Raw genomic sequence first — 23,795 nt, 5'->3', positions numbered from 1 at the left:
GTGACAGTTTAAAGTATTAAAACGTATGTGGCATTCCCTTTTTGTGTTAGGGTTACCTTTCGAGCATCTAGGAAAGACACTGATAGCTCAGTGGATAGCCTCTCCGTGTCCAGTGATGGTGAGGAACCAGGGTGCTGTTGTGCACCCCGTGAGTCCCGGGGATGCTGAATCGGGTTACTTTAGGTAACTCTTGTTATTCCTTCTTCCCTCCTGCTGGTGTTAGCATCAGCCCCTTACCACATCTGGCTCCAAGAAATGTGCATATCAAGTAGAGGTTTGGTGCTGTGGCCTGTTCTGCTCTTCAGTGGCAAGAGATGTGGCAAATAATTTTGGTGCTTTATGGGGGTGGAGTGTTTGCCAGCTGTGCCTGGCCGTTTCAGGTGAATGACACAGTTAAGGGCTTTACACCATTTCGATAGAACAGCAGGCAGTACTACCCAGTCTGTTAATGCGAGTTCCCTTTTTTGGGTAAGCTTGTTTTTCATCCAGAAAATGAAAGTGGAGTGGGAAGGTGTAGAAAAGAAGGATGAGAAGCTTTAAGGAAAGTAGTCTGGACAGTGTTCAATATGTTGAGTAGCTTCTATAAATATATAGGCCTATATATGCGAAGGGATTCTAGTCTGAAGATGGGTGAAAAGTGCTGTTGTAGCAGGGAGAGAGTATTGTATTTGGCTTATGCTCTTGTCCTGTTGACCAAAAGTCCCATGCTCTAGTCCTTAGCAGCTAAAACCTGCTTCTGTAAAAAATGTTCATTTCTTCCATTTACAGCTGCGTGTCTGAGTGCTCTGGTGACTGACGCGATCACGCTTCCCAGGATGGTGCTGGCTGCCTGTACAGGTGGCACGCTCGCGTGCTCCTCCCCTGCGCCGTGGTTTCTGTGTTCCTCTGACCACCTCTCCTGCTGGAAACCAGCGCAGGTGATGTGGTGAGCTTTTGCTACGTCAGGTGTTGGCAGCAAACAGCAACTCGGTTTATGCAGGTCTCTTTTTAGGCAGCCATGGAGTCATTGTTAATAATTAATTGCATCTTTTTTTTTTTAAAAAAACTGCAGCCAGAGTTATAAATTACACACTTTAAAGAAGGAATTGTGTTGGTAGCAGACTCTTTTAAAACACTTTTTTTTTTTGTTTTGGTTGGTTGGCATTTTGTTTATGAAATGAGTAATGACATCTGCTAGTGACGACGTTTCTATATTAGTCTAACCACATTCCTTAAGGTGACGTGCTGCTGCGATCCCTGGCTCAGTGCCATGGGGAGGTGATGGTGCCTGTGCTCTGGGCGCAGTGGCAGCCAGGAGGCGCAGCCAGGTGCAGCCAGACCCCGCACCAGGCCAGGGGTGGACCAAAAGAAAAGCCCAACAAACCAGCCCTACAGGTTGAGACTGCTGGTATGAAGGGAGGGCAGGTCAAGTAACGAGCTGGCTTGACTTTTGGAAGATGTCTTCTCAAAAACATAAAATGAATTGCTTGCTACTTCTGCTTCTTTGGTTTCTTCTGAACCTTATTCTTTTGTATCTTCTCAAACCCCTCTTTCTCTACATCTGTCCTTGGTAGTTCTGGTCCTTTTTTCATACAACTGAAAGTATCTTATGCTAGGCAGATGAGAAAATACATTTATTTTGAACCCACATGTCTACTAGAATAAAAATCTATACTTGGTTTTTTTGCCTTTTTGGTATCTCTTGCTCCCTGTGCTTGAGACTTTTTATGGTTGGGCTTTTTAATGGTGTTTCATTATTTTTCTGTGTGTTTCTTCTCGTTTTCTGCTTTTCTTCTGTGCCTTCAAACTTTTAGCTACTGGTATCTTTGCAATATAGGACAGATAATTCTTTTCTGCCTTTTTTTTTTTTGGGGGGGGGGTATACAAAGCTGTAGTCTGAAGGCATAGCAAGGAGAAACGCTTTCAGGTTGCTTTTCTTAATAGCTCTGAAAAACGTTAGGGTTGTGCAAGTTCGGCAGATGCGTTTGCCTCAGTGAGCTGCTGATGTGCTGTACAAACCTGCATGCGTTTGTTCAGCCTGATGGGAACGATGAGCACATGTACTTGACTTGTGATAAGCAACCTGCGCAAAAAAAAAAAAGTAGTTAATTATCTGCTGGGCTATGTTTTCCAGCTGCAAATGTTTCTCTATGGGTTGTACTGACTTCAGCAAAGTAGGAGAGGGTTTTAGTGGTTGTCATTTTTTGAGGACTGCTGTGCTTGATAACTTACCTTGTGTCCCATAGCTAACTCCAGATGGTGAAAATCGGCAGCGCTTTGCCTTCACGAGGCACCCTTTTCCTGCTTCAGACCCTGTCCACTAAGAGTTTAAAGCTGATAAAAGATGGTATTTTAGAGGCTGAGGTTTGTACTTTACCCTTCTATAATTTGTATAATTCAGGCTGCGTAAGGCTCTACTTTTGGCCTTCAGCAAACTAGTGGTAGTATCGGGATTATGTGGGATTTGGAAGATGAAGGGGCTGAAAGCAGGTCGGAAATGCTGGATTAAGAAATTTGAGCAGACTGGACTGATATCAGGGGTGCCCCATCCTCCATAATGCTTTTGTGGTAGAGGGAAAATGGGAGAAGAAAATGGGAAGGATTCTGTAATGGAAATATGTGCATGAATGAACATTTTAAATTGAAATTAATGAGTTGCAAGGATAAGAAGGCAAAGTCTTTGACGTAAAGCAGGATTTGGTAATGGGAGAGAGAAACCTTGTGGGTGGAGGCATGGAACTTGTGAGAAAAGGGGTGATGGCACATGTTTAGACAGATTTGCTGAGGTTTTGCAAAGATGGTATAAAACAGTTGATGAGAGGTGTCTGAGAGGCATCTGGAGGGCTGAGTTTAGGCAGGAGATTAATTTGAGAGGCTCGCTTGGGGTTCCTTTGCTGTAAAGGTGTTTGAAACTATGGAAACAGGATGGCTGATAGCTATGGACTGTAGGTAGGACTGCAACCAGCTTAGGAAAATGTTGGCATTTGTGTGGGAGGATGGTGAAGAGCTCGTGTAAAGATCACTCAGTAGTGAAAGTAGACTGACAACATCCACTTGCAAGTGAAAATCAGAGCTATTTCCCTTCTCTGGATATTGGCACTTGGGAAGGACGTGGCTTTTCTCAGGAACTCCTCGAAATCCAGATATATACAGTAAAGTAGCTCTGGTCTGTGGTTTTTGACTATGTGGAGGTTCAGTATTGCTTGGATCTGACTTACAGATGGGCTACTGGGACAAACCAGCTGGCAGCTGAGACATGCTGGAGGGGGCTGAGGGCTGGATGGTATCCTGAATAAACTGCAACCCCATTGGAAGAGAAAAGGGCCGGAAGCAGATGGGAACCACTGAACTGAGAAATGCAGAGTAATAACACAAAGCAGAAGAGGAAGGAGGTGCTTCTGCGAGATTGGGGTTATTTTAATGCCAGTGGGTGTCCATCCTCTTGGCTCTCAACTTGGCTCTTTTGTGTAGAAAGAAAGGAAAAGCTTTGTACAAGAACCCAACCTCACAGCTCAAGTATTTGTGCCCTGCTTTATGAACCTGGAAAGCAGCTTCTTGCAATGTGTCTCCAGGATGATGTCCTCACCTCTTCCTGTTGAGCATAAAGGGATGACAGCTGGTGCCGTACAGGTTGCTTTCCCTGAGTGGAAAGTATTTTGCTGCTTGATTATTTTTTGATGTGCTGCTAGCTTTCTCTCACCATTTGGCTTCTGATGTCTTTTTCAAAGCACTCCTTTTGAACAATGTGCTCCTTGTGAGTTTCATCCTCTCACCAGTGGCATCCAACATTTCTTCGTGCCCTGGAGGCTCCTCCATCCCCAGAATGAGGGCCATTTCCCAAGCCTTCAACAAGAGCTTAAGCTCTGAATCTTTTTGCTCGAGTGCACTGAAAAGATACCTGTGACCGGTACTGCCAAGTCAACCCTGAGCATCCCTTGTGCCTATTTAACTTGTGCAAACATGTTCCTTGGGAGGTATCTGCTCTTCTTGCTTAGCATTTGGCACATGCCCAGAGTGGTGCAGGTCCTGGGCGTCTGAGGTGGCTCTGTGGTCCCCTCATGAAGGCTTGCTCCTGAGCATGGCACACCCTGTACTGGTTTTGTCACAGGGATTTTGCCTCCAGCATTGCTGCTTCTCCTTCACTTCTGCTCCCTGTGCTGGAGGCACCAAGCTTTGGGACTGAGAGAGAAGGTGTTGTGAACCGTTCTCTTCCTGCTTTCTTCCTAAGTTTGTTGAATGGTCTCTCACTTCGAGTCCATCTGAGATGTCTCTGCCCATCAGAGGATGTTTGTGGTTGCCAGCTTCTTGCCTCATCCTCCCTTGAAGCAACGGAAGGGATGGCAGCCAAGGGTGAAGTCCACATATCCTTTTCTGATTGCATCTGTGCTGCAGCAGTCCAGGGGATATCCTTGCTTCCCCTGAAGGTTGAAGCAAAGAAGATGCTGCAAGGAGCAAGGTTTGCTGCCTTCATCTCTGCAGCTCCATCTGGCAAATTTATATTCCGGGAGAGTAAGATCTGGAGATCTTATTGTAGGGGAATAAGATCACAGAATCACAGAATGGTGGGGGCTGGAAGGGCCCTCTGGAGCTCATCCCGTCCCACCCCTGCGTGAGCAGGCACCCCCAGAGCAGGGGCACAGGGCCGCGTCCAGGCGGGGGGTGAATGTCTCCAGGGAAGGGACCCCACAGCCTCTCTGGGCAGCCTGTGCCCCTGCTCTGGCACCCGCACAGGGAAGGGGTTTGTCCTCATGTTCAGGTGGAGCTTCCCGTGTTCCAGCTTGTGCCCGTGGCCCCTTGGCCTGGTGTTGGGCACCACTGAAAAGAGCCTGGCCCCATCCTCCTGACACCCACCCTTCAGATATTTATAGGAATTGATTAAATCCTCCTCCAGGCTGAACAAACCCAGGTCTCTCAGCCTTTCCTCATAAGGGTGATGCTCCAGTCCCCTGATCATCTTGGTAGCTCTCCGCTGGACTCTCTCCAGGAGTCCCCCTGTCCTTCTTAATCTGGAGGGCCCAAAACTGGACACAGCACTCCAGATGTGGTCTCACTAGGGCAAAGTAGAGGAGTAGGATGACCCCCCTCGACCTGCTGGCCGCAATCCTTTTAAGGTGTCCCAGGATACCATAGAATCATAGAATCGTTAAGGTTGGAAAAGACCCTTAAGATCATCGAGTCCAACCGCTAACCTATCACCACCAAGTCCACCACTAAACCATATCCTCAAGCACCACGTCTACCCTTCTTTTAAATACCTCCAGGGATGGAGACTCAACCACCTCCCTGGGCAGCCTGTGCCAGTGCCTGACAGCCCTTTTGGTGAAGAATTTTTTTCTAATGTCCAACCTAAACTTCCTCTGGTGCGGCTTGAGGCCATTTCCTCTTGTCCTATCGCTTATTACTAGGGAGAAGGGTCCGGCCCCCACCTCGCTGCAACCTCCTTTCAGGTAGTTAGAGAGAGTGATAGGGTCTCCCCTCAGCCCCCCCTTCTCCAGGCTAAACCCCCCCAGCCCCCTCAGCCTCCCCCCAGCACACTTGTGCTCCAGACCCTGCCCCAGCCCCGCTGCCCTTCTCTGGACACGCTCCAGCCCCTCCAGGCCCTTCTTGTCCCGAGGGGCCCAAACCTGAGCCCAGCATTCGAGGTGGGGCCTCCCCAGGGCCGAGCACAGGGGCCCCATCCCTGCCCGGCCCCTGCTGGCCACCCCAGTGCTGACACAAGCCCGGGGGCTGGTGGCCTCCTTGGCCACCTGGGCACTGCTGGCTCATGCCCAGCCGGCTGTCAGCCAGCACCCCCAGGGCCTTCTCCGCCGGGCACTTCCCAGCCCCTCTGCCCCAGGCCTGGGGTTGGTGTGACCCAAGGGCAGGACCTGGCACTTGGCCTTGTTGAATCTCATACAGTTGGCTCTGGCGCAACAATCCAGCCTGTCCAGGTCCCCCTGCAGAGCCTTCCTGCCCTCCAGCAGATCGACATTCCCACCCAACCTGGTGTCACCTGCAAACTTACTGAGGGCGCACTCCATCCCCTCATCCAGATCATCAATGAAGATATTGAACAGGACCGGCCCCAACACTGAGCCCTGGGGAACGCCACTCATGACCGACTGCCTCTAGATTTCATAGAATCGTAGAACCTACTCCATTCACCACCACTCTCTGGGCTTGGCCAGCCAGTTTTTAACCCAGCGCAGAGTGCACTTGTCCAGCCGTGAGCAGCCAGCTTCTCCAGGAGAATGCTGTGGGAGACAGTGTCAAAGGCCTTACTGAACTCCAAGTAGACAACGTCCACAGCCTTCCCCTCATCCACTAAGCGGGTCACCTTATCATAGAAGGAGGTCAAGTTAGTGAGGCAGGACCTCCCTTTCATAAACCCATGCTGGCTGAGCCTGATCCCCTGGTTGTCCTGTTGGCCTTCTTGGCCACAAGGGCACAGTGCTGGCTCATGGTCAGCTTGTTGTCTACCAGCACTCCCAGGGCCTTCTCAGCAGAGCCGCTTTCCAGTAGTTCAGCCCCCAGCCTGTGCTGGTGCGGGGGGTTGTTCCTCCCCAGGGGCAGGACCTGGCACTGGCTCTTGTTGAATTCCCTGAGGTTCCCCTGGGCCCAGCTCCCCAGCCTGGCCAGCTCTCGCTGGATGCCAGCACAGCTTCTGGTGCATCAGTCACTCCTCCCAGCTTGGTGTTGTCAGTGAACTTGCTGAGGGGATGCTCTGTCCCATCCAGGTCACTGATGAATATGTTGAACAGGACTGGACCCAGCACAGACCCCTGGAGAACACCACTAGTGACAGGCCTCCATCCAGACTCTGCTCCATTGATCACAACCCTCTGAGCTCTGCTGTTCAGCCAGTTCTCAATCCACCTCACTCCCCACTCATCCAACCCACACTTCCTTAGCTTGCCTGTGAGGGTGCTCTGGGAGACAGTGTCGAATGCCTTACTGAAGTCAAGACAGACAACATCCACTGCTCTCCCTCCATCGACCCAGCCAGTCACACCATCACAGAAGGCTGTCAGGTTGGTCAAGCACGAGCTTCCCTTGGTGAATCCATGTTGACTGTTTCTGATAACCTTCTTGTCCTCTACGTGCCTGGAGGTGACCTCCAGGATGAACTGCTCCATCACCTTTCCAGGGACAGAGGTGAGGCTGACTGCCCTATAGTTCCCCAGGTCCTCCTTCTTGCCCTTTTTGAAGATTGGAGTGAATCTTCAAAGATCTGCCAAACTTTTATGTGCACATAGGATAAAACCCTACCTGTTTGATAAAAATCTTAGCTTTGGCAGAGCATCTCTTTGCAAATACCTGGAAGTTGATTTGGTGCTGTTGGTGGAAGTACAAATTACTTTATGCCAGCCTGTTGTTAATGTTGCCCCATGGTGCCCAGTTGCTACATTAATTAAGCAGGAAGAAGTGGATCCCCACTGCTGCTTTGTGAAGGACTGGAGCTGGGGATGCCAGCCACTGTCAACAAGATCAACTTCTCTGCAGTTAGTTTTCCTGGCTCCTCTGCTGTTCCCATGGATGACGGCAAGGTTGCAGTATAGTAAGAAGTCAGGAGCTATGCATTTGTGTATTTGTTGAAGGTCTTAGCCTGTGATCATGAGCTCAACTGGGGCTGCTTGCACAGGCTGTGTACTTCGCAGGGATTTTTCGTCCTCATCCCTCTTCTTCCTTGCTTTGTAGTTAAAAACCTTCAGAGTAGGAAATTTTTATTAATTGGTAAGAGCAAGAGCACGACTTCAGGCTCCTCTGGGGAGGTAGGACTCGTTTATTAAGGATTTGACACATTTTGCAACACCTGGAGATGGATGGGCGGATGCAGTCTTGGGCATATGCACTCCTGGAGGTGGTTATTTCATTTGGTGCTCACAGCAGGGTCTTGCCAAGGAGGTGGATGTGCCCTGAAGCTGCTCTCTTTGTGTAAAGAGGGGCTGTATAAAGCAGCATGGCTGGGAAATGAAATTAGTTTGGGATCTATTAAGCATAGGGCAGTCTTCTGAGAGCAATGTGGGACCCTATACTCCACCTTCATCTAGATGCTGTGGCATGAGCTGGCCAAGGTTTTCCAAAAATGGAATTACCTGTTAGCGTTAAGACGTTCGAGGTGTGGTTTTCACGTATTAGTGGCTGCAACCCCGTGTTCTTGCTTCAATACTTTTCTAACTTTTGAAGAGTGCATTTTCCTAACAAAGTTCGTGACCTTTCTTTGGATGAAACACTGTGCCCAGTTCATCTGGTGCATGTCTATAGCTGAACTTTTTATAAATCAGCCCACTTCCTGCAGCAGTTGTCAGAGCTGGTTTGGTCTTGCACGATTTCAGACTGAGAACAGTAGTCAACGGGTCGGCTATTTCTCTAGTGTTTTCGGTTTGATGCTCCATTCTGACTTGATACCTGCAGCTTTGGGTGATTTCTCTCCATAACGCTGCTAGTAAGATGACTCATGGCAGAAGCGGGTCTGCTGCTACTTGTTGCTTCCTTTTTGACAAAGCTATTGGTGTTTGGCTCATTTGTGCATCTGTTTGTTGGGCTGGAGTGATTTATTTCAAACTGTGCATATTCATGTACAGCAAAGCTTGTGAAGTGCTGTCCAATTCCTCTCTTGCCTTTTTCCACATGGAGCACACTCTTAATGAAGAATTAAGAGACCTTAGTGACCAGATGCAACTTGATGGAAATAGTTGCACAACTGTGTGATTAATGCCTTCTGACTTCTCCAAAAAGTTGAAGTCTTCCAGACGAAGCAAGCTTGGTTGAACTGCAGGGAGAATAGAAACGCAAGAGGGGAGGGAAAAGCAAGGTGAGATGTTTGGACAAGGAGGTAGAAGGGAGCTAAAAGACATCGAATATCCATATAACTGAATATCTGAAGGAAAACCTGAAGTACAAGAACTGAATAGCCCATTGCCGCCTACTTGCTTGGATAGTTGTTTTGTTGGTGGGTTTTGGGGTGGATTTTTTTTTTGTTCTTTTGGGATTTTTTTAGCTCAACATCTTGCTGTAAAGCCTTAAAATATAAGAATAACTGTTTTGAATGTATATCTGTGTAACCATACAGCCGTTTGGGTTTGTGGCTTATGAAATGGGTGTCCTGCCTCTAATGGCTGGAGGTGACTGTTTAGGGATGAGTAAGAACAGGGTATGCACATACGAGACCAGCCCATAACCAAAAACAGTTGGTGGCCAGGGACTTCCTGAGCCAGAAGTGGTTTGTCTATTTAGTTACCTTCAATACATTCATCTTCAAAGCACAGGTCCAGTTTCCCCTCAAATTGATTATAAACTCTTTGTATCCACTGCATCTTTGTACAAGGGGTTTCACAGGTCCTATGACCTTTTGGGTGATGTGAGGAAACATCTCCTTAACTTCGCTTGATCACTCCTAGTCCTTGTGTTGGAAGAGACAGTGGAAGGTCAGTCCTTCGTCCTTTCTGTGCCACTTGCAGATTTCTGGCAGACTCTTCTTCAGGCTGAAGACTTCTCGTCTGAACTTCACACAGTACTTCCAGAAGAAAGATGTCTCCAAAGTTGTATGCCATGGCAAAACCATCCTTTTAGGAGCGATTTGCATGGTGACTGTATTTCACCTTGTCACTTAATGTACAGCTGTGACTACTGGACCTGTGCAGAGTTTGCATTTCCCAAGAGATCACGCAGTTTTGCCTCATACCCTTTGTGACTTGGGGGGAATGTCGTTACTAGCGGAGCAGTGACAGTTTGGTGGGGAGACGGGCGAGGATGGTTTGCCCTGGGTTGTTTATGTGGCAGAAGTACTGCGTGTGCAGTTGCCGTAGGTCCATGGGGCGTTGCATGTGCCCCAGATGCCTATCAATACAGGCAATGCGGTATTATTGCTAAAATGCTTTTTCTGTCCGGTCTGCATGTTGAATTTAAAATTGTAAAATCAAAGACAGCAGCTTCTATCTCAAGCACGCGTTCCTTTTTTTTTTTTTTTAATTGAAGCCCATTAAGCAGTTTAATCGGGAGAATTCAACATGCTCTTGAATAAGCATGTTGAATTAATGAGCTGGTTTAGCAGTGCTTATGCCTAATAACTTTTTTTTTTATCTCACGTGAGCATTGATCCTCACCTGTTTTTTCCCTCTTTGCTTTTGTGAGATGACCCAAGCTTTTATTCCCAGTAAGCCTTTGCTTGCTCAGGACCATTGTGCTCTGCTTCTCTCCTACCAGAATGTGGTTTTTAACCGTTTGGGAAAGGGTTAATCCCCCTGCAGGGGTGTCTCCCAAATGCACGCTTAAATATGGGTGGTGGTTGTGGTCTGCTCTCAGCTGTCAGGGCTCAGTCGATGCCCCAGCAGGGATTTTACAGCCCCTCAGCTGCTCCACGTCCATACAGGTGCCTGGTGCTCTTGCAGACATGCTGTGCACAAGCATCACCTGGCTACAGCCTCTGGGCAGTTTGGTCTCCCCAGGGCTGCAGCTTGGCTTTTTGTTCCATTTGCTGCCAAAAGTTGACTATTTATCTTATCTGTGGTCTTTCACCGCGAGCTGTTGTGGTCCCTGCTCTGATTTCTGCTGTGCAGTGCTTTGGACCCACCGTGCTCAGCACAGGTTGCAAGACTGCTGCAGAGCAGCTGCTGTTTCAGAAACTGTGTTTGCCTTTAGCCTTTCTCCCTCCTTCACTGCAGAAATAAATAAAAGTAGAGCAGCTTTGTCCAATGTATGCACTAGCCCCGCTGCTCTTGCTTTCCTTATTTTGATACTTACCTCTTTAGGGCTGGAACAACCAACCATAATCCTGTGATCTGGCCTCAGGCTCCTTCAGTTGGAGCCATATCCTCAGGTTAAGCTCTAATATCTTTTTAAAGTTGTGTCGTTATTTTTTTTTTCTTTCCAATGCAAAATGTGCTGATACTGGACCATTTCAGCCTGGAGGTGCCAGACATCTGGCTTTTCACCTAAGGACTTCTGTTGCGGTAGCCTCTACCAAAGCTTGAAGCCATATCTGTGGACCTCAACAAGTGTAAACTAGGTGCTGATCCATAGTGAATTGTAAATCCGTAATAAATGCCAACAGCCTGGCTCTCTTCTCCATGGACATGGCCTTCCAGCACAGGGTTTGTCCTTCTTGCTGTGGCAGCAGAGGCCAAATAATGAAACCACTTCCAACTTCTGCTACAAGGTGCCAGCCTCCTGTCGCAGGATGCATGCTCCCAAGAGGTGGTTTCCTCTCAACTTTCTCATCCTCCTTGCAGCTTTTCCTTCTTTTCTGATTTAGCTGAATTCCTGGTAATGCATGATTTTTATTATTTTATTGAGTTAGATCCTAAGTAAGGGGCCTGAAATGAATTTTTATTAATCTGACAGGCAAGCGTCTTTGCCAGCGCATCCCTGACACTCACTGAAAGTGCAGGGAATGGCAAAGTCTAAAACTCATCAGCTTTGCACTGGACTTGTGTGTATTTGGGCTTTGCCCATTGTTGTGCAAGGATCTTCTGTCTTTTTTAATTAAATGTGGAATAACCTAACCCTTGTATGCCCCACAGATGGAAATACCTTTCTCACAGCTCTGGCAGGTGTGCGGTATGGCTCAAAACAGCAGGAGATGGTATCTAGGTGGTATCTTCTTCCTCCAGGCTGTCAGAGTTGCTTGTACAGCTGAGATGCTGATGGTTTTCCACTCCCGTGATTAGAAATTCTCAGCCTTGTTTGTATATTGGGACAATTAAAGAAAACATGAGATGTTTTCAGGTTTTTGGCATCCTTTTGTGGATGTAATGGATGGGACATCCTGTGTGCAGTGACATGGGGATGCTGGTGCCTTGGGTTCAACTCTTGGTCTTGTGTTGTGTGATCAAGACTGAAACCTGATGTTTTGACTCTGTAGCCTGGTGTAGTGCTCTGACTGCTGCAGAGCTCTTCCTCTACTCCTGCCCTCCTCTCCCCACAACACGCTCTCGTGACCCCCACTGCTTGCACAGTGAATCACCTATTCAAATGGATGTTTTCCCATGAAAAAGTGTTGCCAAGTTGGTGATTTTTCTTTTTTTTTTTTTTTTCTTTTTTAACAAAAAAACCCATCCTGGGCTGGAAAGATTTCTCACTTGTTCAATTTAATAACAATGAACTTCCAGTCTGTGCTGTAAAATCTGCCCATAAGTCTATTTAATAGACTAGGAATTCCCCCCTGCCCCATAAATGGGTGAAGAGGGTATTTTCACCTCCAAAAGACCCTGAACAGAGGGCTACTAATACTGTTTTTATTCCAAATTCTGCTCACGTGAGGAGGGACCAGGATGTGCAGGCAGGCAGAGCAACATCTCCATGGCCAAATTGCTGGAAGCTGATACAGTAGGAGATTATCCAGGAATTAAATTGAACAGAGCGGCCAGAAGGCAGCTGATGCTGCTTGAAATCACAGGGGCTTATCGACGCATGTCTGCTTGACCAACATCAAGGTCTCATGTTAAAGGGTGCTGGTTTGCCGTACCTGCTTGCTCTCTGGGGATGTTGCAGTGATCAAAAGTGGGCATCAGGGACCTCTCAAATCCATCCTGCCTGGCCTGGTTTAGAGGGTTGTGTTCAATTATCCACCAAGCTGTCAAGAAAGCTTTTGCTTTCTCAGAGGCATGCTATTTGTGCTATTGGACCTGAGTGTTTTAGCTTCAGATGCAAATCATTTAGTTGTCAGCATGATATGTGCTGCTGGCTCAGGTTTGCACTTCATTAATGAAGTCACCAGTAGAATTTCCGATCGTCCAAGTCTGCTTCAAGACAACTGGGGATTTAAGCATAGCTGAAGGCCGATAAAACTTGGGGTTTGCCCTTCCTTTTGCTCTCAGCAATGAGCCTGAAAGCACCCAAAATACTCCAGATGTCTTTGAAAACGAGCTCTGTGTTTGCCTTGATCTAACCAAAACCCATGTTGCTAAACAGTTTCAATTAAACTGAGACCATCTGGTGAAATTCAAATTTGGTGATTTGTGACTAATGAATAGAATAGAATATTTTCAATTGGAAAGGACCTTCAATGATCAAATTAGCTACTGGGCTCCTTGAAAATTTTCCTGAATTTCTCCTCTGTACAAATGTTTCTTCAGTTGAACATGGTTTCACAATTATATATCATTGTGTTCACTATTATACACATAATCACTATTATATATAACTTTTATGCATAGAGTCATGTGAAATACTGCATATTTTCTAATAGGAAATCTAAAACATAGACCTTACTAAAAATAGCAGTGTTGATTATTGTGCATAGTGATGGCAGGATAAGGCTTGTGCTCTAAACAGCATCAGATTTTATTCAGGAGACACTTCCTCTTAAAAAAAAAAAAAAAAACAAACCAAAAAAAAACACAAAACCAAAAAAACGCCTAAATTAAAAAAAGTCCCTCCAGAGAGCAGTGACACTTTCTCATGGAGCAAGATGTGGAAACAGGCTCGTCACTTCTGATTTTATTCTGCATAGTGGGTGGAAGAGGGATACCAGACACTTTCCTGCATCAGAGGACATCAGAGCAGCTCTGGGATGTCACAGACTGTGCTGGTGTCTGTTAGATGTCGTCTGACCAGTGCTATTTGTCTGAATTCCCAGGAATGCTGCTTGTTCTTCAGAGCGGAAAAATGTTCTATTTTTGGCTGTGACAACTTTTTTTTTTTCTGGGAAAAAAAGTTTCAAACAAAGCATGGCAAGGGTTTGTGTGCGTAGGTCTTAATAGTGTGTAACAGGGATGGAGCAAGGCTTCGCAAATAAGTTTCAGGCCGATACATGAGGAAGCTATTAATGCTTTACTTGGGATTTAAGGCTAAGAAAATGCATTGTTGAGTGAATGGTCACGGAGACCCTGGCATTTTGGAGTGGAGGCAGACTTGGATATGTGGGAAAATGTTTATTTACCCATTTGTTTTGATCTTTTTCTGGTCAGAGACATAGAAGTGTGTGTCTCAAGACTGAAAAAAATGAGATACGTGGCAGGTCAAAATTCAGTGTCATTCAGAAGCTTGAGGAAGCCCTGGCTGAGCAAAGGGCCAGCAGTGGGGCTAATATTAAAAACAAAACAAACACAAAAATCCCAAACCCACCAACATTTTAGGGTGGCATCTGAAGGCTGGAAGTGGCTCTGGCCACCACTGCAGTTCCTGGTGGTGGTGTTGGCTGATGGTGGGGCTCCTCGTGCCCTCCCACCCAGCCTTGGGGGTTTCACTGGGAGAGGTGACCCACTCTGAGGCAGCAGAGGGATGTTGCATGCTTACAAAATGGTCAACAGTTTGTTCTTATTGTGGATTATTGATCAAAAAGTTGTGCACAGCTCCATGTGTGATGTTCTCTGAGTGAAGAAGTGTTTCCTCATGTCCAGCTTGAACCTGTGGATCGTGATCTGGGGCTGCAGCCCCTCATATAACCTCTTGCCTCAAGGAAGGGTTTGGTCCCACCCATCCCCTCCATCCCTGCTCATGCCACAGTTGGGAGCTACTCGCAGATGCCTCCAGTGTCCCCATGGTCAGACCCAACAAGCCTGTTCACATTGTAAACCCCAAATTGCATGTATGCAATTGGGCACAAATTGCATGTGTGTAACAGCTTTAACCTCTGCAGGTAAAATGGAGTGAGACACCAAAGGTAATGTTAGTAGAAAGGACCAGACTGGCTCGTCCTCTTCTAGGTGATGGCTTAGAGAGGATTTGATTGACTTACTTTTTGCTAGTTCCTTCTCCTGTGACAGGTGACGCCATGCGTTAGAAGTGTTTTATGGATGCAGCCTTTTTTACCTCCTTTTTAAACGAAAACAGCAATCAGAGAATCTGAAATGTGTTTCGAGTTGGCAATGAATGAGCCCCAAACTGCTTTCCTTTAGAAACTGCCCTACAAAAACTCTGGTTTGAGATTTCTCCGAAATACTTTGAAGTAGTACTAAAGCAGGAAGTTAATTAGAGCTGCTTTGATATCTTACAGTGTGTTTTAACAGCTGCTTTGGAGGCAGCTCGAACAGTAAGAGCTAGCCTGGTTCAGTGCATGCGCCTGAGAGTCTGTGTTGCCCTTACCAAAATGCCTCTGTGTGTCATGGCTGCAGCTAGTTGTTTTCTTTCCTAAGAGCTCAAACTCGCTCGCACAGGGACTTGGGAAAATAAAATGGTCAAACCTCGCTGGATGGCTGCTTTTCGTAAATTTTTAAGTAATAATTAAAAAAGAAAAATCCCTTGATGCTGTGGTGTTGCAGCCACTGTCTAAAATTTCCTTGTTTCTCACTTGTTTTCAGTTGCCTTTCTCCCAAGTTCTCCAGCAGGCTAATATTTTTCCACAGCTTGTTTGCTTTTAAATTACTTCCCTGGATATTTTAAAATTAAATCATTGCAGTGAAGAAGTTCAAGCTCTCTCTTCTTGGTGAAGAACCTCCATATAGCCAAAAAGCAAAGGTTTTGACCCTGTTGGTTCACCCTCTTGGAGGAAAACCCTCATGCTTGCTGGCAGCCATGAACAGAAATCTTTTACTGTGATGATTAATGGTTGGATTTGGGTTATGTGCTCTGTTATGGAAAAAAAAAAAAAAAGACTCTTCTGAAGTTTTTCCTCGCTGCAGCTGTAATTTTTATCCTTTCTTGTCTTTTGATTGATCTTTAATCTTATGACTTGATTTTTGTTATGATTGTTATAATTTTGACTGAATGCATGATGCTTTGGAATTGCACGCTACAGATTAAGTCCTACTCCTAGTTTTATTCCTTGAAGCCCATCTCCGTGCCACACAAGAAGGAATAAGTGGAGAAACCACATACATTATTTGATGTGTGCGTGCAAATCCTCGTATCCCTCTCTGTTGTGCTTCTTCCCCTCCCATGATTTTAAGGTGAAACAAGAACACAGTGTTAAGGCTGGAGAAGCAGCCTTAGGCAAAAAGTCCCAGGTCAGCCCTTGTGCCCTACAAGGCGGCTTCTCACTATGACTGCGTCCTTCTGCGCAGCATGACTGTCTTTGTCGTAAACATAATGGAAAGGGCTGCGCCTTTTCCTAGAACAGCGATTGCTCAGCAGTAGCGTTTTACCCTGGTGTGGGATTTCAGGCTCATGGAGCAGCTCCAGCCCAAGCGAAGCTCCAGCACAGCTTTTACTCACGGTTCCCTTGGTCGTATTCTGCCCATGTTGGGTTGATCTTAAGCAAGGTCAACATCTGGGTATAGAGTTTAAAAAATCCAAAATATGATTTTGGTGACTGTGGAGAACAAAATAAATAAAACTAAGGAAAAGGAGAGGGGGTTTCCAGCTTGCATAACCCCCAACATACCTCTTTTACCCTAATGCATGCATATATAAAATGGGGGGAAACACATACATTGGTCATAAAATATGACTGAAAGCAATTACTAGCTTACTCGTGGGAGCAGGGGAGATATCCAGGCTTTTTCATTACTCTTTGCTCCTCCCCTTTTGGCTGTGTGTAAGCTTTTAGGAAAACGTCCAGCCAGGGCTGAGATGTAAACATAGGGGCAGGTCAGCAGAGGCGGCGAGTCTGTGGGGCTCTGCTGAAGTTGGTCCAATTTACAGCAGTGGGGGGGATCTGGCTTTGCAGAATTAGTGATGCACAGGACTGAAGCGTGCGCTCATCCTGGGGAGGGTGAGCAGCCTGGGCATGTTTCTTCTGGAGGTGCATCTCAAGGCAAAGCTGGAGACTAGGTCCCACCAAAGCCGCGTTTCACCTCCTGAGCATCTCTGCTTTCTGTGCTTGGATCAGCATTGCTTCTGCTAACCCTTGGCCCTGGGCCTGCCTGCCTTCTGCAATGACTTGAGCAACATCTGCTTTGCCCATTAGTGACTCTCCTCTCCTGGCCTCCAGCCCATGCCTTTGCTGCCATTGATTAACAGCAATTTCCTTCCCCAACCTGAAAAGTGCACACTGAATGGGATTATGGTCTCAAAGCATCATGGTGTGTGTGGGTGTGCATGCATGGGCATGTAAATAGCATGGACTTGTTGCCCTGTTAGGCATCTTGGGAACTTTTCTGCTCACTCTGAAGTTGGGATTGCCTTTCATCTACTTTCCCTTTGAATATAACTTATTTAATGCCCCTCCATCTCTGACTCCTAGATACAGTTCCCTCCTTACTTTTCACCTATTTTGGTTCAGCAACCATAGCGCTAGAAGCCGCTTAGCAGAGATTTCACTTCCCTGGAGCTATCTCATTGCTGTGCAAAGGCCCCTGGAAGACCTCCCTAGCTGGTTGCTGGATGCAGACCACAGTTATTCCTGAAGCCATCAATACTTGCACCTAATTTAAAGGGTACTGAAGCAGGGTGTGGGGCTGATGTTAATTACGTTTTGGAAATGAAGTGCTTGTGAGCCATCTATTTGGTTAGATGCAGTAACCAAACGGATGATTAGGCAAGGTTTTTGGGAGGAATGTGATATATTTCTGTGGTCTCTGATAGAGAGCTGGTTTTGGAACAGATGCTTCTTTTCAGGGTGAAAATCAATGCTTTTCTTGCAAGAGTCAGTGGAGCCTGCTATGGATGGCTCTGTCCGGATGGGCTCCAGCCCACACGCTACAGGTTATGGGGGGAGAATAGCAAGAAGATTAAATACCTTGTAGATGATCACCTGGTAAAAAGTCACCACTGCTGCTTCTGAAGTCTTTGAAGTTGCTATTTATTACTATTAATTATTAATTCTTTTTGTTGTGCTATTTGTGTTTTGCAGGAATCTTCACTGGTTTCTCCTGCCATGGAAAACTAATGTCTGTTACAGTTCGTGAAACACTTACTTGTCTTTCTGGAAAGAAATGGAAATTGTTAAAATGTAGCTGTAGGGGTTTTTTTTTGTTGGTTTGTTTTGGGGATTTTTGTTTGTTTTGTGGTGGGTTTTTTTGTTGGTTTTGGTTCTTTTTTTTACATAAATGATCTCTTGTACCTTTAAAAATATTTTTTCACCCAGCGTCCCAGATCTGTGACCCGTTAAATCTCTAGAAAACCAGTTGTAATCAAATGTTTTTTAAATGAGCAAGGAGCCCTGGCACAGTCCCCATGAAGGCTGGAGGGGTGCGGGTCCATGGACATTGCCCACAGTCAGCTCTTGCCTGAGGTTTGCCTCTCTTCTGCTCAGGGCTGTCAACTCCCATCTCTTCCTAAAGCAGGGATGCTGCTGGTTGTTCCTGCTTTTCTTGTAATCTACAGCTGAGCCCTGTGCGAGACTGATGGGGTGGGAGCGATGCAGCAGCTACATCAGCACCTTATAGTTCCCTGTCCTCGAGTGCCAACACTACTAAGATGTCAGCACATTATCCATTGCTACAAGGTGAGCGTGTAGGTGAGGATATGCTGTCTCATGGGGAAGACATCAAAGAAGGGAGCCATTCATGTGGGAAGTGATGTACCTGGGAGAGCCTGGGTTTGTGGGATATCAGCTGCTCTTTTATTAAACTGACATGTCCAGTAGGTTTCATGCAAGATTGTTGTGGTTTAGCGGCAGCTCAGCCCCACGCAGCCACTCGCTCATTCCCCCACCGGCGGGACGGAGGAGAGAATCAGAAGGGTAACGCTCGTGGGTTGGGATAAGAACAGTTTAGTAATTAAAATAAAACAACAACAACAAAAATGCAATGGAAAGGAAAACAATGAGAGGTGCAAAACCCGGGGTGGGGGTGGAAGGGGGGAATGAACCACCAAAACACAGCAGCTCACCGCCCGCCGACCTGACGCCGCCCCTCCCCGAGCCGCAATGGCCCCCCACGCACCAACTGCTGCTGTTAATGTACTGGTCATGGCATCACATGGTATGGAATGAACATGCCATTGGCCAGTCGGGGTCAGCTGTCTTGGCTGTGGCCCCCCCCGCCCCCGGCCTCTTGCCATGTGGCAGAGCATGGGATGCTGGAAAGGTCCCTGACCACCACAGGCACTACAGTGAAAAGAATGAACCCTTTCTCAGCCAAAACCAGCACAAAGGTGTGGCTGCATTAGTCTGTCTCTAAAAGAGGTGACTAAGAGGAAGCCATGCCTCCATGTAGCACAGCATCATAATGTGGAGGCAAACTAAAGCACCTGAGAACATGAAGGAATAATCTGGTGAAGTGTCTAGTGCAGGAGAGAGGATGGGGCTTAGGATCAGAGAATAATTTAGGTCAGAAGAGCTGTCTGGTAGTCTCTTGTCCACCCTTGTTCACCCAATACCATGGTAGCTGTGAAGTTACTGCATACCAATGCTGCTAGCTTCTGCTTGCAAATGGCATTACTGGAATCAGGTGGGATGGCATTCCTAGGATGTCGGACTGCTGATTTTGAAGACCTGCTTAGAAAGGCACTCAGCTTCCAGGATCTTTCCTCTTGCAAATGGTGTCTGTCACCAAGCTGCTGAAAATGAGGAGAGGGAGGGCAAAAATCCTCTTGAACGTCTGCAGGTCCATGTCCTTCTAGGAAAAAAAAAAAAAAGGAATAATAGCACTTGGCTCACACTAGAGAACAAACACAAAACTTCCCTGGCTGCCTGAATTGCCATCTGCAATAGAGGTAAAGGGAAGAGCATGTTTACCATGGCAGGCTTGAGGATCATGCAGGCTGTCAGAATTATAAAATATTCTTGGAATTGCTACATGTTATAGATGGTAATTCCACCTCGGAAAGTCTCCTGGTGTAAATTAAACCTATTAAACATCGGCTTGACACAAAATGAAGCTGGGCATCAGTGTAGGAATTAGCTGTTCTTTGGTCCCAGTTTATGGGGACTCACTCAAGGATGTTTTAACAGATGCTCCAAAGCCTGTAACCTGGTAAGGAAGGCTGTGCTGGCAAAAAAGCCAGGTTGGCGTAGAGGGGAAGTCTAGACGGCTTGACTTCCATTCAAAGTAGAGACAAAACCAAGCTTTGAAACAGTCTGCAAGAGATGGAAATAGCAAACAGAGAGCCATGGAAGTCAATGAAATGTTAGCTGTTGTTCAAAACTGGCAAGGAAGTAAATGAGAAGAAATTTGGGGCCAATGGGCTTAAAAGGAGAAGACAAATGCTGCCATCTCTGCTTCCTGCTACCAGTGTCACCATCAGGAGACCTGAGCCTTCAGGTATGTAGAGTTGGTTCACAGTGATGAGGTTAAATGGTTGGGGTTAGACTTTAGAAGATAAATTATATTGGGATACATTGATGAGGAAACTGTTAGAGGTTGTTAAAGTCAGAAAAATCCCCCTTGGGACCTAGCGGGGGAAAGGCGTGGTGGGCGAACACTAATGCCCTCCATGTCACTGTATGAATGAAAACCAGCCACAGTAATGCCTTTGACTTTTGGGTAAGTAGCTCCTGACAGCTTTCAAGAAACTGGAGGAGCTCTGAGAGCTCCAAAACCCACTATTGAGATGGTGGCAGCTCCAAGAGAGGCTGCAAGAAGACAACTCAAGCCATTGCAAAGATGTGGTTGACCTAAGCCCTGGCAGCAATGAGGGAGAATAATGTAATTAATACTGCTTGGTGGGCAATCATGGGAAAACACCTACTCCAGCCTTTTCTGCTCAAAACCGGCAAGTTTTAAACATTGAATCTCATGCAGACGAGATACGTTTGGCTCCTGTAAGGCGTTATATCTGTCCTGCAAGACAGACTGAATGGGAGACATCTAAATGTATGCATAGAATGCATTAACAGGATTAAAACTGGCTGGTGAGTCTAGACATCCCTCCAACTGAAAATAATTGGCGGGCATGATTCCCATAGTAAGGGTCTGGCCTGGGTTCATTCTTGGCCATGTGCTATTCTTTTATAAGAAAAAAAAAAGTTTTGATGGTGTTTGTGTTACACTTCTGTGCTGCTTTGTAGGGAAAGAGCCTTGCCAGAGTTGTTTTCATGTTTTTATGAACTTTAGTGCTGATTAGCTTTTTCCAGCGCTGGCTCCAGTCCTGCGGCAGAAGTGCCATTTGGTCATGGTGCTGGGGTTGGCCAGGCTGTGTCAAGCCCTGCGTTGCACAACACTCATGGGTCCTCAGCTGCTGCTCAGGCTCCCCGTCCCAATGCACGATTTGTTCCCATGGCCTCACACTGGTGGTGGTTGTTATTGCTTCTTTTTTACCTCACTCTGGCAAAGGGTTATTTTGGAAGGACCAATAATTAAAAAAAGGCTTTATGGAAGTGGTCATGTAAATAAGAGGTTGCATGTGAATAAAATTCAGATAGGACTCGGAAAACCCAAGTAACACAAAATTTGGGTAAATCCTACCGAAGCTGCCTAGTTTGTCTGCTGCCACTGCTGAGGCCGGGAGCAGAGTTGAATAACAGCCTTGGGAGCAAGCCAACCAGATCCTATTCTTAAAGTAGAAGAAACAAAAGAGAAAAAAGAAAGCAGGCATGCCAGGATCCAACATCTGCTAGTGGCTTCCGTGTCGCAGGTTGAGGTTGCAGCATGGTGGGGACTAAAGCAGGGGCTGCAGCTCTCTGCTGTCTGCAGGTACCACTTTAGCTGCTAAAAACCCCTTAGGAAACCTCTCACATGGCAAACACTGGTGTCCAGCCACCTCCTGCAACCTATGGAGGGGAGGGATGTTGTAGACGACAGGAGTGTGCTGGTTCATTGCTTCTGGGAATGTAAATCAGCACTGATGATGGGGAATTAAACAAAAAAGCCTGTATGGTGAGACAGGTGGCCTCAGCTGAACTTCCAAATGGTGGTTGTTTAGGCTAAAGTCCCACTCGCACATCAACTTTAAATGGACACTGAACAAGCATTTTTTTGGGTAGACCAAGACCTTGATGACTGTTCTGAAACAAAAAGCAGGATCTGCCACAACATCAGCCTGGATAAAGTTTAATGATGGAAAACCTTGGGTAGAGAGGCACTCTGGAGGTCCCTAGTGCCACCATTGCAGCTACAGCAGGTTGCTGGGGGCCATGCCCAGGTGAATCGGGGAATCCCTGAGGATGGAGATCTCCCACTGCTTGGGAACCCATCCTAGGGATGCCCCGCTCACAGAGGGAAGAGCAGTCTTTTCTGCTTAATGCACTCAGTAGTAAACAAAGAAGTGTAACTGTCAATGCTTAAATTTGTGGTTTATATTCCATAAAGAGTCTAAAAGTCTTGTTTAAATCTGGTCTCCCTTTGAAAAATCAAATCCTGTTCATGGAGCAACAGAGTATGACCTTGTGAACTGTGATTCCTTAAGAGCAACCAAACCACTAATGATGTGCATGTGGTTATTTTTGGATGTGGAGTTCCTATTACTTGGTTTGTTTTCAGTTTTTCTTGAGCGAGTTGGGCTATGGGCATCTGTGGGTTTTTTCCTTGATTTGATAACAGGGACCAAATTGAGACACTCAAAACGTTAGTCTGGTTTGCTACTTGATTCAACAGGCCTGCAAAAATTTCTACAGAGTCAATTTGGGGCAAGGTAAGGATTTTCCTTTCAAATGGATATTTATGATAGGGAATGAAGAGCAGCAAGCATACAGAAAAAACCCAAAATATGCTGAAAACTTTTACTAAGACATGGGCTGGCTGCAGAATTACTTCCTTGCTTGCTAAAATCTAGAGCGACTCAGCCCTCTTGTTTGGTTTTGCCACCAAGGACACAGACTGGATTTGTCCTCCAGGAGGCTAGCAGGTCTAAACCCAACTGAGATGCTTCCAAAAAGAGCTTGTCTTTAGAGGAAAAGCTGTTGCCACTTTGTAAAGACACACTGCGATGATCTGGATAGCCCAGAGGAGAGACAGCAAAGATGGAATATGCTCATGTGACAAATTTGAGACATGGGATCCATATGGGAGGTACTGAATGGAATAAAGGGATGGAAGCTGGTGGGAGGAGAGCGATGCTGAAGGGTACCTGGTGAGCTGGTCCAGAGACAGCAGTGAAGGTCAGCCCTGTCAGGGCTGCCTTGTCCAAAGCTCATGCAGCAGGCCTGGGGAAGGCATAATTCTTTCTGCTTGGCACTGGGGATCTACATCTGGATACTGGGAATGGTTTGGTGCCCCCAGTACAAGAGAGGCATCTGTAAACTGGAGTACGTCTAGTGAAGGGCCCTGTGGAGACTTGGGTGGGGAAAGTAGCACAGGGTTTTCTTTCAAGGGAAGAGAACATATTCGGGTGGTTTGGGGTTTTGGTTTTTTTTTCTTTTTAAGGTAACAGGCACTGTGTTTCAAAATGGGGATAAGGAAGTCCTTCCTGCAACACATATTTCTCTTCTATAAAATCCAGGGAACCTGTACATAGGGTTTTTTTATTATTGGTATGTCTTCCAGAGGTGATTGCAAGCATTTGTGCACAGCTGCAAAATCGAGATGCTGTGCGTGGGCTGACTCAAAGCAGGGAGGTTTGAATGACTGATTTTATTTAGAAAGTTTCAAATCCACTTACTTTCCAACTGTGCTGCTTGTGCTCATTTATTAACTTCCTTCTCCACCTAATTTACAGTCTGTCAGATGTTCACACCCAGGAAATGTGTGCTTGCATAACTGAAACTTTTGCAACTTGAATGTTCGTGGTAACTTCAGTTTCTGGGGTTTTTTGTTTTGGTTTTTGTTTTTTTAATTGTGCTTTGCAACCTCCGCCATGCGTGCAGGTCTATAGTAACAGTGTGCTGTTAATTCCTAGGCTGAGTAAAACAGACCCACTTTCTTCCTCCGACAGGTGATAAAAGCTCTGAGAAACAGCTCTGTGTAGTGTGGGAATTGGCTGGTTTTGGGGGGAGGTGGTGGGCAAACAAAGAACTTTGAGTGAAAATGTGAAGCAACGACAAGAAGTCAGGCTGTACCAATAAAAGTCAGGTCTGCTGTGGTTTTGCTTCTTGACGTAATTTGTTTCATTTGGGCGATCAGCATTGTCTAAATACCACGGATATATACCTGTGGTAGCCAAGTGTTCATTTCAAGATCACTTATTGTATGCCATAT

The sequence above is a fragment of the Phalacrocorax carbo genome, chromosome 13 (genome assembly GCF_963921805.1).
Source record: "Phalacrocorax carbo chromosome 13, bPhaCar2.1, whole genome shotgun sequence".
NCBI classification, from domain to species: domain Eukaryota; kingdom Metazoa; phylum Chordata; class Aves; order Suliformes; family Phalacrocoracidae; genus Phalacrocorax; species Phalacrocorax carbo.
The sequence above is the reverse complement of the archived record's forward strand: the minus strand, read 5'-3'. Positions refer to the sequence as shown.